Genomic DNA, 16521 nt, shown 5'->3' with positions numbered 1-16521 from the left:
GGGTAGAGGGGGGTGGTGGAGGGGGTGAAGGAAGGGTGGAAGGGGTGGTGGAAGGGGGAATGGGGGTGCTGGAAGCGGTGGTAGGAGGTGGCAATGAGGGCAGAGGTGCTGGACCCAAAACAGCTGATCGAATAACGGGACCCCAACCGCACATGTCCTTTAAGCCACAGCATTGTCCTTGCTCACGTGGAACTTTGGAGTCTATTTTATCAGTAACTAAACCTCCAGGCTGCTGGGAGGGCCAATCGGCATGATACACTGGAAGGGCTGAAAGCACCGCCTGCCACACAGTAACTGTTCGACAAGTACAAGGGCTTGTCTGGACTTCAAACGCCTACACAGCCTGGAAGAAACACGTTCCAAGGAAGGATGGAGGCTGCCATGAAAACCTCTCTAGAGAAGAAGGGAGAACAGAGTCTACCTTATGTGGGCTCTCCTCTCCCCCCGCCCCCCACCTCCTTTGTCCGCCAGTGGCCTGTCTGTGGCCACACGGCCAGCCTCAGCGAGAGCAGGAATGAGTGCAGGAGTGGGAGGGGGTGGAGGTTGGTCAACACGCCACCCGCCTAAACTGGTGTGGTCGTCACCAACCACCGCTGAGGACCTGGGACAGAGCCCCTAAAACACAGCAGTGCCAGCCCAGCGCAGAGATTTTCACCTTCAGAATAAGAAGTCTGAATATCCATGCTTCCAAAAAAAAAAAAAAAAAAAAAAACCACCACCCAGAACCAAAAAGAAAGACACCATCTGCTAAAGCAATGGCTAATTAGAGAGACAGAGTTCTGAACGGCTTCCTAAGAACAGACCCGAGAGCAGGCTGGGTGTCAGGGCCGCGCTCCTGTTCCTGGAATAGGCGGCCCGGTCAGCAGGCGCCCTGCTGCAGGCGGAGGCCAGGGACCGCTTCCCTCTTGATGCCTCTAATCTCACAAACCAGAGGTGCTCAGCCTCCGTGTATTCTCTTCCCCCTCTTATTTTCATAATGGGAATAAAAGGTCGGTGGGGGGTGGGGGTTGATGTTAAAGTTTTGAACTAAGAAGCAGCTGCCATCTGGGCAATTGAATTCTGCTTGAAGCCGGTCACCTGGTTCACTCCACTGGCTCCTGGCAGGTGTGGAAGTGTCGGCTGAGGTCCTGCAGCGACTTCTAAACGCAGGCTCACAGTCCATGCGCAGAGCAGAAACCGGAATTTCTAAATAGCAAACGCAGTTTTATATCAGGTTAGCTCAATGCACGGTAGCTTTCTTAGGCTGCAGAACGTTCACAGCCGTCCTGGTGATGTCGGTCTTGTCCATTCCCAGCCACAGGTCAAAAATACAGAGAGTGAAAAGCCAGTTCCCTTTGGCTTCCTGTTTGGACATCCATGTTATAAAAATATGTGTGACTGAAACCACCTTGCTCTCCTACAGGATTCAGAAGGCTGAGTGTTTCCAGCTCCTCAAATAACAGAGAGAGGGGTGGGCGGCCAGCAGGAATGTCAAGGGTTTGTCTATGGGCTGGATGCCACGCCCCACCCTTCTCTGCCCCTTTCTCAGTTGCCAGCCATTCCTGTTCCCCAAAGGGAGACACTGTCAAGTTGTAGTCCTTGTCCCCAACCTCAGAGGCCCTGCATATCAAGAGAAAAGGGACTGAACAGTGTGCATGCGACTGCCAGCTGGGGCTGCCCGAACCAAGCGCGTTTTCCACTTCCAAGCGCAGACAGAACTGGTGTCGGGTGGAAGGGCTGGCAAGGTCACGATCTGGGAAAGAACAGAACCGCTAGGAACTTGGGTGGTCTCTGAGTCCCTTTCCCACGCGTCTGAAATGTCTACCACAGAGCTGAGGGCAGTTGGGAGTCTTGCTCGGGCGGCATTTGATTCTTGAGTTGGGAGGGGAGCTAAGCATGGGAGAGAAGTCTTGCTTGTAGGCAGTGTGGGTTTTGCAAGGGACACTGAGCTTGTGGAGTGAGAGTTCTGCACCGGAAATAACCTGGCCTGACCCCCTCTCTTGCAGAGTGGAGTTGAGAGGTGCGCATGCTTCCCCAGCATCACAGAGCCCCCGCTTAATTGTGAAGGAAGACCCCATAATTAATTTGGAAGACCCCATGTCCCGTCTCCTTCCACTGCTTCGTGCTGTTTGTTTCTTTAGCTCTAGGACCGCTAGAAAGAGTCAGAGTTAAGCACAGAAATAATGTTTTGCTCCCAAACAAGAAACCCGAGGGTTATCCAAAACATGCCATTTAAAGGACCAGAGCTTTTAAAATAAAATTTTCCATGATGCCCTGGGTACTCACATAGATTCATCTTCAAAGTCCCTCTTGTCACACTTTTCTCAAGGGAGCTGTACCTGAACACACACACACACACACACACACACACACACACACACACACACACACTACTATTTTGAATTCGAGAGAGTTCAAGGATACCTCTTCCTTTTTTCAAAATGGCATCAAGGTAAAATTAAAATCTCTTGCAGGCTCAGGAAGACCCTCCCACCCCGTTTCTTTGCCGGGAAGCCTCTTCTTTCCTCAGTGACAGGCCCCTGGGCCCCGTCACACCTGCACCTCACTCCCTGGCCACCATGGCTGTGCCACCCGCAGACATTTCCCAAGTCTCTGCCAGCTGGTGGAGGAGGAAGATTCTGAAGAGGATGTGGAGGGTGGTGGCGTGGGGGCTGGGGCCTGGGTGTGGAGCTGGGCTAAGGCTTGAGCAGATAATGGAGGTGGGGGGGCTTCCCGGTAGCCAAAGAGGCCCCCGTAGCCTGTCCCAACTCCCAATAGGCTCACTTTGACCTCTCTCTTAATCCAATGAAGGGGCACTTGCCTGAATTTGAAAATGTGCCATAAAATTATTTAATATACAGTATCCTGTCCTGAAGCAGTTAAATTCACCTGCCAATTTTCTCTTCCAGTTTCCGTCTAATAGGACTCTTTGGATATCGATCTAGAATCACTGATACAGCCTCTGAGGCATTATGGTCTCTTTACTCTCCCCATTCTCGTCGAATGGACAGTGTCTCCAACCTCCTTGTTCCCCTGCCCACTCTCGCTTCTCTCTCTGCTGTCCCAACATCCGCATCTCCGCCGTGGCAGAGAACGGCCTCTCCTCCTGGCTCCTCTGAAAATGCCGATGAGAAGAGGCTCCGTTTTCGAACATCTGGATCCACGCTTACTGTGCAGGAAACCAGATCCCCGGTTTGGGAACAGAGTGATGGGGGGGAGGGGGCTGACTGCAGCTCCAGTAGCAGGAAGGCTGGAGGGCCCTGTGAGCCACAGTGCCCTAGGGGCGAGGACCGCTGGCCTCCCAGCCAAACTGTCCCTTTTGCAACATGGTTATCAAGATTCCTTTGGCAACCTCATTTCCCTTTTTAAGGCTACTTTCCTTACCATAAATCATATCCCACTGGTAATCAAAGCTGGGTTTTGTAGAACTACACTGTGATTTCTCCCTGGGTTGTTGCCCACAGCCTCTAAAAACATCAAGATCCCTGGCCAGTGTGGCTTCGTTTGTTGGAGCATCATCTCATGGGCTGAAAGGTTGTGGGTTCGATTCCTGGTCAAGGCACATACTTAGGCTGTGGGTTCAATCTCCGGTCGGGGTGTGGGCAGCAGGCAACCAGTCCATGTTTCTTTCTTGTATTGATGTTGCTCTCTCTCTCCCTCCCCTTCCTCTCTCTCTAAAAAGCAATGAAAATATGTCCTCAGGTGAGGAGTTTTAAAAATCAAGAAAACAAGTCTGGGAAAATACTGAAAATTGTTTCTTTGAGGTTGGGAGTGAATGACTGATACCCATTATCACCACTTGTACCCCTGTGACAGAGGTCCTGGGACCAGGTGGCCAGCCAGTGCCCCCCAGCTAGGTCCTTCTCCCCCCCGTGGTGAGCCCCTCCTGTAAACTGGCTTCCTGTCCGTCCATCCCTGCATGATTCTGTGGCAGCCACACCAGCTCCAAAGAGGTCTGAATCTCAGCCTTGGCAGTGGGAAAGGGACCCTTCTAAGTTCCCAAGTACCTTCACTTCTTCACCATCCCTCGGCCCCAGAGGTAGGAGCTGATTTGGGCGGTTGCCCCTGATAATCCCCTGCCCTTTCAAGTAGGCATCCAATTCTCCCCGTTGAAATTACTGGTCTGGTTTCTGTCTCTTCACTGGACCCTGACTGATACAAGACCTAAATAATCACAGGAATAAATGCTACTCATGGATTAGAAGATTCAGTGTTGCAGAGAAGTCATTCTCCCTAAACTGAGCCATCAATTTAAGAAGCAGGTCTCGCCTAGGTGCTTCTTTTGGGGGGGGGGCAGAGTACTAGACACAGATAAAGTGTCCAGCAATGCTTGACTGTCACTGCGGCACATTTCCAGAACTCCCACGGACAATCCTAAATCTGATCTGTGTTACAATTGGATGTTGCATTCTTGACCAAAAACTAGGCATCAAATGATCACAGATACTAAATATGTCATAGAGGCAAAAATTCAAACTTTACATTAGTATTTCTCAACCCTGGTTGAGTATTAGAATCATCAAATGAGATTTTTTAACAATACACATACCTGGACCTCACTGGGGACCAGTTAAAGCCAAGTCTTTATAGGTGAGCCTAGGTAAAACCTGGAAGGGCAGCTTTCTCCCGGATAGAAGTGTTGGCAGGGGCCCTTGTTCCTTTTCTGAACCCTCTCCCCACAGAGCCAGCAGATGGGCACCATATCTAGTCTCCATCACCCCGGCTCACACTCTTTGTGCCGCCCTGGTGATTCTGAGACCCTACCCCACCCAACTTTCAGGCCCACCCAAGCTGTTTCCAATGGCTTTTCCATACCAATAGCTCATGCTTCAGACTTCCTTTCAGACAAGCAGCAGCTGGCCTTGGTGTGCCTTGTACCTCTTGCTAAGTGGCCCCAGGCCTGGCACTAGTGGCAGCCGGCCTTGGTTCACAGCTGAGCCTCATCTGGGTACCTCCAAGCCCAGCACAAGTAGCGGCCATCTGCAGATTGCTTTGTAGCTCATGCCAGGTTGTTCTGGGTAGAAAACAGGTAGAGGCTGACCTTGGCCTGTATCTCCCAGGAGGCCCAAGAGTCAGCACACCCAATGGACAGCTTCCAAACACATCGAAGCACCACTCACCCTCTTCCACAAGGGCCACACTCAAGGGGTAGGCACCAGAGCCCCACTGAAGTAAGTCCCGCTCTATGGGCTCACTACAAGGCTCAACTACAACAGGAGGGTGTACACAGCTCTCACAGGAGGGTGGGGCACACCTGGAAGGGCCAGCTTGGGTGATCAGGGTGGCTGTGCCACAGGGCCCTATGGAACATATACTACATATGGCCACTCTAGCAAGCCCGGGAGATGTAGCAGCTCCACCTAAAACACAGAAACAAACACAGGGAGGCTGCCAAAATGCGGAGACAAAGAAACATGTCTCAAACAAGAGAACAGAACAAAATTCCAGAAAAAGAACTGAACAAAATGGAGACAAGCACTCTACTAGATGCAGAGTTCAAAACACTGGTTATCAGGATGCTCAATGAATCTAAGGGGAAAAGCAGATGAACTTAGTGAGAACTTCAACAAACAAATAGGAAACCTAAAAAGGGAACTAGGAAACATAAAAAAAGAACTAGTCAGAAATGAAGAATACATTACAGGGAATCAACAGTGGAGTAGATGAAGCAGAGGGTCAAATCAGAGATTTGGGATATAAGAAAGCAGAAAACACCCAATCAGAACAGCAACAATTAAAAAGGAATCCAAGAAAAACGAGGATAATGTAAGGAAGCTCTGGGACAACTTCAAGGGCACCAACATTCACATCATGGGAGTACTGGAAGGAGGAGAGAGAGAGCAAGAAATTGGAAACCTACGTGAAAAAATGATGATGGAAAACGTCCCCAACGTACTGAAGGAAACTACAGGGCGAGGAAGCACAGAGTCCCCAAGAAGATAAACCCAAAGTGACCCACACCGAGACACATCATAATTAAAATGCCAAAGGTTAAAGACATAGAAAAAGAGCTTAGAAGCAGCAAGAGAAAAGCAGTTAGTTACCTACAAGGGAGCTCCCATAAGACTGCCAGCGTATTTCTCAATAAAAACTTTGTAGGCCAGAATGAATTGGCAATAAATACTCAAAGTGAAAAAAAGCAAGGACTAACAACCAGGATTACTCTGTCCAGCAAAGCTATCATTCAGAATGGAAGGGCAGATAAAGTGCTTCCCAGACAAGGTAAAGCTAAAGGAGTTCATCGTCACCAAACCATTTTATATATGAAATGCTAAAAGAGTTTTCTTTAAGAAGAAGGAAAAAAGAAAAATATAAATAATAAAATGGCAATCAATACATATCAACAATTGGATCTAAAGAACAAAATACGTGAACAAGCCGAACAAAAACAGACTTATAGATACAGAGAATATTTTGACAGTTGCCAGATGGGAGTGGGTTTGAGAGGATGGGTGAAAAAGGTGAAGAGATTAAGAAGTACAAATTGCTGGGCCCTTGCTGGTGTGACTCAGTGGATTGAGCGCCGACCTGCGAACCGAAGGGTCGCCAGTTCGATTCCCAATCAGGGCACATGCCTGGGTTGCAGACCAGGTCCGTAGTTGGGGACATGTGAGAGGCACCTGGTGGATGTATCTCTCACACACTGATGTTTCTATCCCTCTTTTTCTCCCTCCCTTCTGCTCTCTCTAAAAATAAATAAACAAACCTTTAAAAAAAGAAGTACAAATTGGAGGTTACAGGACAGTCACGGGGATGCGAGGTACAGCATGGGGAACATAGTCAAAGTGCCGTAATAACCATGTACGGTGTCAGATGGGAACTAGATGTATTGGGATGATCACTTAGTTACAGAATGTCTCATCACTGGGTTGCACACCTGAAACTAATATCGTATTGCATGTCCACTGTAATTGAATACAAAATTATCTAAAATAATAAAAATACCGCAAAAGAAAGAAAAAGGAAATCACAAGATTCACAGACTCTCCCAGTGGAAGGGCGGGGACCCCACACCGATGAATGAGTCCTCCCACGTGGTAGTAAGATGAGGCACATCGCACACACCATCCACAGGTCTGAATCAGAATGCGTGCCCTCCAGGTACAACGTTCTAAGGCTGATGGTCACTGAGTTAATGAGTATTTGGAGAGACTCCATGACAAGTGTGATAACTCCATATTGGGAAACTGGCCAGGAGTCTTTGGAAAAGAGTAGACACAGTCCCTGCTGTTAAGGAACGTTCAAAGAGCAAAGAGCGCGGCAATTCTGAAGTTAGGCTTCCGCTAATGTAGGAACACAGAAGGTTGCCCTTTGCAGACAACAGCTTTGGTCGTCTGAAACGCTCTCAGCCGAATCGATCTGGTTGGTTATACATCTTGACAATCCAGAGACACATTTCAGGATTCTTCCCTTCCCTGGGCAAAAGGCTGTGGAGAGCCAGGGAGGGGGACCACCGCTCACTCTCAGGGTCTCCTCCAGGTGCAGCCAGTGCAGACAGGGAGGCAGTCCCTGGGAGCCGGCCACCAGGAGGCTCTGAGACGAGGCCAGCCTGTGTGTTTGTCACCGGGTTTAGGTGAGCGAGGCTGGGGACAACTCTGAGAGGTTGGTTCCTATTTCAGATTCCAATTTTTTGTTACAAATTATGTGACTTGAGGCAAAACATTTTTGATGCCTCAGTATACATCCACTTAAAAATGAAAAAATAGCCCTGGCTGGGTGATTCAGTGGGTGGGAGTATCGCCCTGTGCACCGGAAGGTTATAGGTTTGATTCCCTACACACCTAGGGCACCACACCTAGTTTGTGGGTTTGATCCCCATATGGGAGGCAACGGGTCAATGTCTGTCTCTCATCTCTCTCTCTCTCTCTCTCTCTCTCTCTCTCCCTTCCTTTCTCTGTAAAAATCAATAAACATATCTTCAGGTGAAGATTTAAAAAAAAGAAAGAAAAAAAATATGGTCTATTTCCTACCTACCACAAAAAATACCTTAAAGACCAATTAAATTCTGTTGAAAAGATATTTGAGCGTTTTTAGAAACTTTTCTGATAATAAGAATGGCATCCATTGAAGACAATTTGGAAATTACAGAGAAATAGTTATATAAAATAAGGAAGAAAATAACTCACCCATAATCACATTCATAATCCTATAATCATTATTTTATTTTAAAAGATTTTACTTATTTATTTTTAGAAAGGGGAGGAGAGGGGGAGAAACATCAACGTGAGAGAGAAACATCCAACAATTGCCTCTCAGACGTGCCCCGACCAGGGACTGAACCCGCACCCCAACATGTGCCCTGACCGGGAATCAAACCAGTGACCTTTTGGTTTGCAGGCCAGCACTCAATCCGTTGAGCCACACGAGCCAGGGCCATATTCACATCTTAAAAATACGATTTCAAATATAATTTAATGGCTGCGAAATATGCCATTGTATGGCAATACCATGATTTGTTGATTCCTAGCAAGATAGACAATATGAATATTTTTAAAACAAAGGGAAAGTTAATAATCCAATAAATTTTGGTTACCATTATTTATAACGGTACATTTGGGAGTTTTAAAAATATACGGATAACAGTTGGAAACAATCTCAGGGCACAGAAAATGAGATTTAAAAAACAATCAGGAGCAATTTTATTTTTAAAGGTCAATTTGTTTACCAGGGACACAGAGAACATGCAATCATTGCCCTGTAACTACATTTCCATCGACGCCTGAGTGGTAATTTTATCTTTAACACCCCCTGCTGGTTTGCCTCATAGTTTTAGTGGTATCATTAAAAAAAAAAAAGAATTATGATTTCATTAGAAATCTGAGACCTTTCCAGTCCTATCTTCTTCATTCTTTCCCTCAAGAAATAAGTGAGAGGGGTAGGAGCAAAGACAAAACCAGAATGGATTATTAAATTATATAAATCGTCCCCACCCCCAACTCTACCTACCAGTGAATGGAGGCTGGGGAAGCCCAAGAGAATGAGGAGCTATCCTCAAACTGTCTTTTAAGAACTTTGTAACTTGTTGCATTACCCATTCATTTCAAGACCATTACCACAGGCTCTGTATCTCAGATTACTGTTTATCAGAAAGATAAACTCAGGAATGTGTCGGTTCACTGGAACCAGGGGTTAAGTCGGGTCAGGAACAGTGTGTGTTTATTCTTTTTATTGCTAGAATTCCGGGCAGATCGATTCAAAGTGCTCATCGAGATACCACTTAGCTGAGCAGTGCTGGCACCATCAAAGCATTTTACAGCATCTTCCATCCAGCAACTTCCCGTTCTGCCACAAAGGTCAGCCGCTGCCCCTGTGTGATCCGCGGGAGCAAGGAGCGTGGGCTGAGTGGCCAGTCTGTGCATGCTACCAGCCTAGGCACCCGGACAAGACAGACCAGGTCCCGGTGCCTACGGAAAAGTGGAAAAGATGAACGATAACAAAGCAAAGATTCCAATTTGTTTCAATTATACTTTTAAATGCGCTGTATTTGCATTGGACTACGGATAGCTCCACATACTACTCGGGATTCTTCTCAAGTTATCTGTTCGCAGAAGAAGAGTGTCTCACCACGCAGAGCAGCTTCCTCCTCTACCGAAAAGAACAGCTTCTGAGTGAGGGTGTCACAGGCTGCTTTAGGGTGTCCAGGGCCGGTGGGGGTGGTCGGGGGTGGGAGGCTCTCCTTTCACCCACAGCTGTAAGAAAACTCTGACGAGAACACTGGGTATCTGCAGATGGGCTCATAAATCTTTCATGTCCAGGGCTGGAGTAAGTTGGGTGCTGGTTTTTAATCATCGGGAACAGTTCTTGGTGTTCACTGTGGTTGCTCTTCTTTTGACTGTAGCTGATTTTGATTTAAGTGTCTCTTGCCTTTAGATTCAAATAGCGGGTATTGTTTTCACATGCCAAGATACATTTATTGTCTCTGAATTTTCGTGATGACGTCCTTAGTCTTGGGTGAGGAATAAGAAAGGTGAGACGCAGAGGCACTAGGGACTGGGTCAAAGTCAGACGGAGGAGGACTGCACTCCAGGCTTGTTTCCAAGTGCACTGTGCACCCCTCCGTCCGTACCCGCCCCTCCCGAGCGCGCACAGCACAGAGCGGGGTCTAGAGGAAACACAAACTGGAATGAGCAGAGACCATCTTCACGAAGATTGCGGTCTCACCGGGGTCACTGGCACCGACGAAACAGGGTAAAGACACTGACTGTGTGCTTGAGTATATAGGTATTGAATACGGTTACAGATAAGAGGGGGAAATCCCTTAGGTGTCGGCTCCCTCTTCTCAAATATAATCTTGAAGAGTCATAGAAGCACAAAGAGAAAATACAGGATTAACTTGTAAAATTATACGAGGTCTGTACAGAAAATGTCCAGCTATTATTAATATAACCAGAATGGCTTGCGTGACATCAATGAAACCTGGTGGCCAAGGAGAGTGGACTGGAATGTGCAGCGTGAACTACGACAACTTCACTGTACTAGTCAGTGGGGTTGGTAGATGCTGTTGAGTGTACTGTGTGGCTGTCGCATTCAAAATGACTGATGAGTAGAGCAATGAATCTGCATCAAGTATTGCAGTAAGCTAGAACATTCCTCCACAGAAACCATCCGGATGAGTCAGAAGGCTTTCGGGGACGATGCAATGAGTGCAGCGCAAATAAAAGTGTGGCACAAATGCTTCAAAGATGGTCGAGAATCTGTTGAAAGCGATCCACGTTCTGGAAGGCCTGCGACAAGCAGAACACCTTGTTGAGAATGTTCAACGTGTGTGGGCTGCAATCGACAAAGATCAGCAACTGACAGCGCGAGAACTAGAAGCCGATCTGGGGATTCCAAAAACTACTGTGTCTGAGATTTTGATGTAGGACGGATGAGGCCACACATGAGATTCGGGAAGATACAATGGGGAAGCTGATGGCAATCCCAACAAAGGATTTTGCAGAATGTTTCGAACAGTGGAAGAGACACTGGGAGAACTGTGTGAGGTCCCAAGTTGCCTATTTTGAAGGAGACTGAAGTGTTGTTGTCCTGTGTATAATGTTTCTTGTATCTTGTATCTTTTTCAATAAATATCTCTATTTTTCATATTACATGGCTTGATACTTTCTGGACAGGCCTTATATATGGAAGATATAAGTTACTAAAGCAACAAAAGTATCTCCTGGTATTCCAATAAAAATTGTATAGGACCGCTACTGAGAAAAAAAATAACTATATTGCTTTCTTGAAAGAAAAAAGCAGAGCCCTAAACGCACGACTGGGGCAATTTAATAGTGCTGTGATGTTAGTGGTCTCCAGGGCACTTTATACTTTATTTCAAGTCCAAGGAAAGCTGCAGCAGGAATGTCTGGGATTGTAATGAACTGATTTTAAATTTTATATGGAAGAATAAAGGCTCTCAAGTAACTAAGTAACTCTGAAAGAGAAGAAAATCATTCTACTTAAAAATGAGACAGTTGAGAAAGACATAGTAAATAAAGTTATAAGGCTCAGGCGCACGACAAGCAAAAGGATGGAAGGAAAGACTGAAAAACCCCTAAATGAAACTATGCATCTATGAGAAGTATATGCTAAAGACAGCTTAATGAGTGCAGAGTAAACCAATAGGCTATTTACAATTTTTTGGAGAAAACGGTCTTAATATATTGAGAAAAGTGAACGTGGATCTCTATCTCAGTGCATTCAAAAACACTTCAAAAGGCATACATTTCACAATGTCAAAGTAAACACTATAAAGCTAATGGAAGAAAATACTTAAGAATAGCTGTTTGCCCTCGGATGGTAGAGAAATTGTTAAATCAAACCTTAGAGCTCAAGAGGTCCAGAGAGAAATTGACTAATTCGACAGTAATAAAGTCTGGGGTTCAATGAAGGGTGCCACAGGTAAAGCTAACAGTGACGGGGGGCTGGTGAGTCTAGAAGACATTTGCAGTACCTAAAGCTACAAGGCATCGGCACCCAGAATGGACAGGGAATTAGCGAAAGTCAGCAATGAAAAGAGGGACACAAATGACAGAAAAAACGGACCGCGACCAGCACAGGCATTTCGCGGGGCAGGAACCCTCAGGGACCAATAATCAGAGGAGGAGACCGAATTTCAACGTGCCCGGCAGTCAGAGGCCAGCCCAACAAAGCCCCACTGAGAAGGTACTTCACCTCGTCAGGTTGGCAAAGATCCTGAAGTCTGATGACGCCAATTGCTGGTGAGGAGTTCAAACAAAACATTTGTACTCCTGGTGAGGAAAGGTAAACTCCTGCAGCTCTTTTAGGGAACAACCTGACAATTGTTTTTTAATCCTCACCTTAGGATATAGTTATTGATTGTAGAGATAGAGGAAGAGAGGAAGAGAGAGAGAGAGAGAGAGAGGTAGACATGTGAGAGAGAATCATCAATTGGTTGCCTCCCATATGCATCCCGACTAGGGATAGAACCAGTGACCTAGGTATGTGCCTTGACCAGGGATCAAACCTGCAAACTTTTGGTGCATGGGACAACACTCTGACCCACTGAGCCACTTGGCCAGGGCACAACCTGGCAATTTTTACTGCAGTTATGTATGTATGACCCCATGACCCTATGACTCAGCAATCTGCCTCCTGGGTGCATACGTCAGAGAAACTGTCCGTAGGGAGAAACTACAACTTCCTCTTCATGCGCAGTTTCTCTGACCAGCATAAAGAACGGTGTGTCCCAGAAATTTGCGCGGATGCTCAGGAAGTGTTTCGGAGGCAGCCCGAGGGGCCACGGGGCTGTGCATGGAAAGCACACTTGGAACGTGCGTTTGTTTGCTAGAGCGGTATGCAGCATGCAGGGAGCACGTGCGTGTCTCCCAAAAACATAATGCCGGAAGACTAAAGGAAGAAACAAAATAAGACTTAAAGCACAACATTTTTGTGTGTAATTTAAAAACAGACATGTAAACACTTAAAAAAAGTAAACACATATTTATCTAAACAACAATGGACTGAAGGACATGTATTGCCCCAGAGTGGGTGCTGGCAGAGGGAGGGAGCGGGTGCTGAGGATGGAGGGTGGACAGGAGGCAATAAAACAAAGGCAGGCCCTGTACAAACCAAGGGGGGTTTGCTGTGAACCGAGGAGAATGCATGACTCAGTTCTGCTCAGGGCCTTCAGAGAAGGGAGAGGGTCAGGGTGGTCTGGGAAGATCCAAAGGCTTTTCAAGGGAGAGGTGGGAGGTGAATGGGTTATGGGTAAAGTAATTAGTGCTTAAAGTGACAATAAATCACTTCCAGCATTTCCAGAAAAAAAAATCCCACTGAGAGTGCAATTAGAAAGACTCTAAATGTAATAGAACACCCTACATGCGAAGTGTTTTCATTTCAACGGTGCTGCGTGTGCTTCCTCTTCTCATCAATCCCATTTTTAAAACATAAATTCATTACTGGCTGTTTCTAGGAAGTAAAGTTTAATGGCAGCGCTCATTTTTAACAGCCTTTCATGTATTAAAGATAGGCTCCTGTGTTGATTATGAAAAATAGAAAATATGGTTTTGGAGGTCTTCTACCTTAGTTTTATTTTTGAGATGCTTTCTAAAGAAACATTTCATGCATGGTAATCAAGTCTTTGTATTGCTTGTGGCAAAGTACAAATTCATTTTGTATCTGAAAAAACAAAAAAAAGTGCCTAAAACAATCTCCCTTCTTGGATATTCTGACATCAGAAATGGTGGTGCCCGGTAGGTGAAGTAAGATGACAGACTTAAAATAAAAGATGATTTTTACAGGTGACGATATGGGTCTAAATGGACAAGATAAAATCCAACAGGGATAAGTGTTGGCTCCAGGATCTAAGCTCAATGAAACCAACTGCCCAGATGGAAAGTGGGAGACACCCAGTCCACAATAATCGATGAGAACAGGATCTGGGTACTTGGTGGACCACAGGCTTAATATGAGGCTACGGCATAATGCGTCCGCTAGAATAAGGCAGCCGCGCTTCTTGTCTGCATTGGTAGAAGCGCAGAGGATGGGCCGCAGGCAACCACATTTCTTACGCTCCGTGCCGACCAGGGGTCATCTGGAAGATCAGGTCCAACGCTAGATATCAAAATAACTTCCAAAAATAGTTTTGTTTGTTGTAAAGATGATACATGTTGGAACAAATATATAAATGACCGATAAAAGCATATGAGAAGATGCTTACTGTTACTAGTCACTAGGAAATGCAAATGAAAACCACGGCGAACACCACTGCACACCCGCTAGGAGAGCTGGAATAGAAGGGATGGACATGGCGAGCGGGTCAAGAAGGCAGAGAGAGCGAAGCCTTCAGAAACGGGTGGTGAAGATGTCTAATGGGGCAGCTACTGTGGAAAGACATTCTGGTAGTTTCTTGAAAAGCCAAACATGAACTTGTTATATGACCCAGCAGTTTCTTTCCTAGGCACCTACCTACTCAAGAGAAATAAAACACATGTCCACACCAACACTTGTTTGCAGATGCACACAGCAATATTATTTGCAGTACTCAAAAAAAACCCAACAACGATCCATCGTCTACCAACTGGTGAACAGATTATTTAAAAGGTAACTACGTGAGGTGATGGATGCGTTAACCAAACTGATTATGGTTATCACTCTACAAAGTACACGTATGTCAAATCATCTTGGATACTTTATATGTATGCTATTGTATTTGTCAATTATACCTCAGCAAAGCTGAATAATTAATTTTTTAAAAGACTGATGAATGGATTAATAGTATAGCATTATCCAAGTAATGAAATACTATTTGCTGTAAAAATGACCAAAGTACCAGTATCCGTTACAGCACAGGTGAACCCCGACAACATTATGTTCAGTGAAAGAAGCCAGACACGAAATGCACATCTTGTATAATTTCATTTATACAAAAAGCCCCCCAAAAGGAAAATATACAGAGACAGGAAGTAGATTAGTGTTTGCCTAGGGATGGAGGAGGAAATGGAAAAAGACAAAAAATAAATGTTAATCATAAAAAGTCAAGAAACATAAAAACTTAAGAGTAAATGAACCATAGCAAAGAAAATGAACAAAAATCCCCCAAATTCTATCACTCAGAGATAATCACAGTCACACTTGGGAAATATTTTTCTAGATACCTCCGTATGCACATTAAGAAGAGATACAATTTTGCACAGTGGTATCTTACCATATGTGCTTTTTTAAGTTAAATTACTAAATCAGATATTGTTTGAATTTAGTGGAATAGGTGTGATATTTTTAAGAGACGAATAAGGCCCTGGCTGGTGTGGCTCAGTGGATTGAGTGCCGGCCTGCGAACCAAAGGGTCGCTGGTTTAACTCCCAGTCAGGGCACATGCCTGGGTTGTGGGCCAGGTCCCCAGTGGGGGTGTGCAAGAGGCAACCGCACATTGAGTTTCTCTCCCTCTCTTTCTCCTTCCTTTCCTCTCTCTCTAAAAATAAATAAATAAATTCTTTTAAAAAACAGATGGATCAGAAAGGAGGGTCCCGAATGAGGGCATTTGAGTTCATATTCTGGCTCTGCCACTTGCTGGCTGTGGAACTCTGGCAAGTCCTTCAGCCCCTCTGAGCCTCAGTCTCATCTACACCAACACGGACGACAGTCTCTACCTCCCAGGTTCGCCACAGTACTAAGGAAACAATTGGTGTGAAGAGGTTAGCATAGTGGTTGGCACAGAGCAAGCACTCTGTAAGTATTTGTTGCTGATTTACAGTGATTATTACCAGAATATCATTAAGGCATGAAGACTGGGAAGCCGGGGATGATAAAATCCAAAGCCAGACCAAGCTTGGTTAACAGTCACTGGAATGGTTCACCTGGAAAGGTGGATAAGGGAAACCGTTGAGACCGTGAAGGTCAACAGCAAATCCAGAAGATACAACAGGTGAACAGCAGTTATAACAAAGCTGGAGTGATGTGGTGGGATGAATAATGCCCCCTCCCGGGAAGATGCCTCCAGACTAATCACCAGAAGGTGTGGAAATGTTCTCTTCCACAGCAAAACGAATTTTGCAGATATGATTAAATGAAGGATTATTCTGGACTAGCCAGTTTGGCCAACTTAAGTCATAATGGTCTTTTCAAGAGGGAGGAGGCAGGGGCGTTAGGGACGGAGAGGGTGTGATGATAAGCAGAGGAGATGGTGGGGGGGGCATGGAGGAGAGGGATAGAGAGAGAGATTTGAAAACGCTGTACTGCTGACCATGGGACCGAGGAAGGGGCCAGAACCCAAAGAGTACGGGCAGCGTCTAGGAGTCGGAATAGCTAGGAAATGGATTCTCCCATAGAGCCTTCAATAGGAATGCAGCTCTGTGTGAGATAATAAATGTATTGTTTAAGCCACTAATTAATTTATGGTAATCTGTTTACAGAGACAATAGGAGACTAACACAAGAGGTTCACTAATATCAGACAAAACAGACTTTAAAACAAAAAAATGTTACTAGGGATGAAGAGGGACAGTTTTCTTAATATGCATTTTTTTATCCTCACCCGAGGATACTCCCCCATTGGTTTTTAGAGAGAGAGGAAGGGAGAGAGAAAAACATCATGTGAGAGAGA

The 16521-nt window shown here is 45.7% G+C and overlaps 1 long non-coding RNA gene across 1 annotated transcript in view; it reads right to left on the bottom strand.

The window, feature by feature from the left end:
• Nucleotides 1-905: 905 nt before the first annotated feature.
• LOC112313777 (uncharacterized) overlaps nucleotides 906-16521 on the bottom strand; it is a 52706-nt gene continuing 37090 nt past the window's right edge. The window contains exon 8 of the long non-coding RNA XR_008425806.1: nucleotides 906-1185. This is a non-coding gene — a long non-coding RNA (uncharacterized lncRNA). The remainder of the gene's footprint in view (nucleotides 1186-16521) is intronic.

Source organism: Desmodus rotundus, chromosome 12 (genome assembly GCF_022682495.2).
Source record: "Desmodus rotundus isolate HL8 chromosome 12, HLdesRot8A.1, whole genome shotgun sequence".
NCBI lineage: Eukaryota > Metazoa > Chordata > Mammalia > Chiroptera > Phyllostomidae > Desmodus > Desmodus rotundus.
The sequence above is the reverse complement of the archived record's forward strand: the minus strand, read 5'-3'. Positions and strand labels throughout refer to the sequence as shown.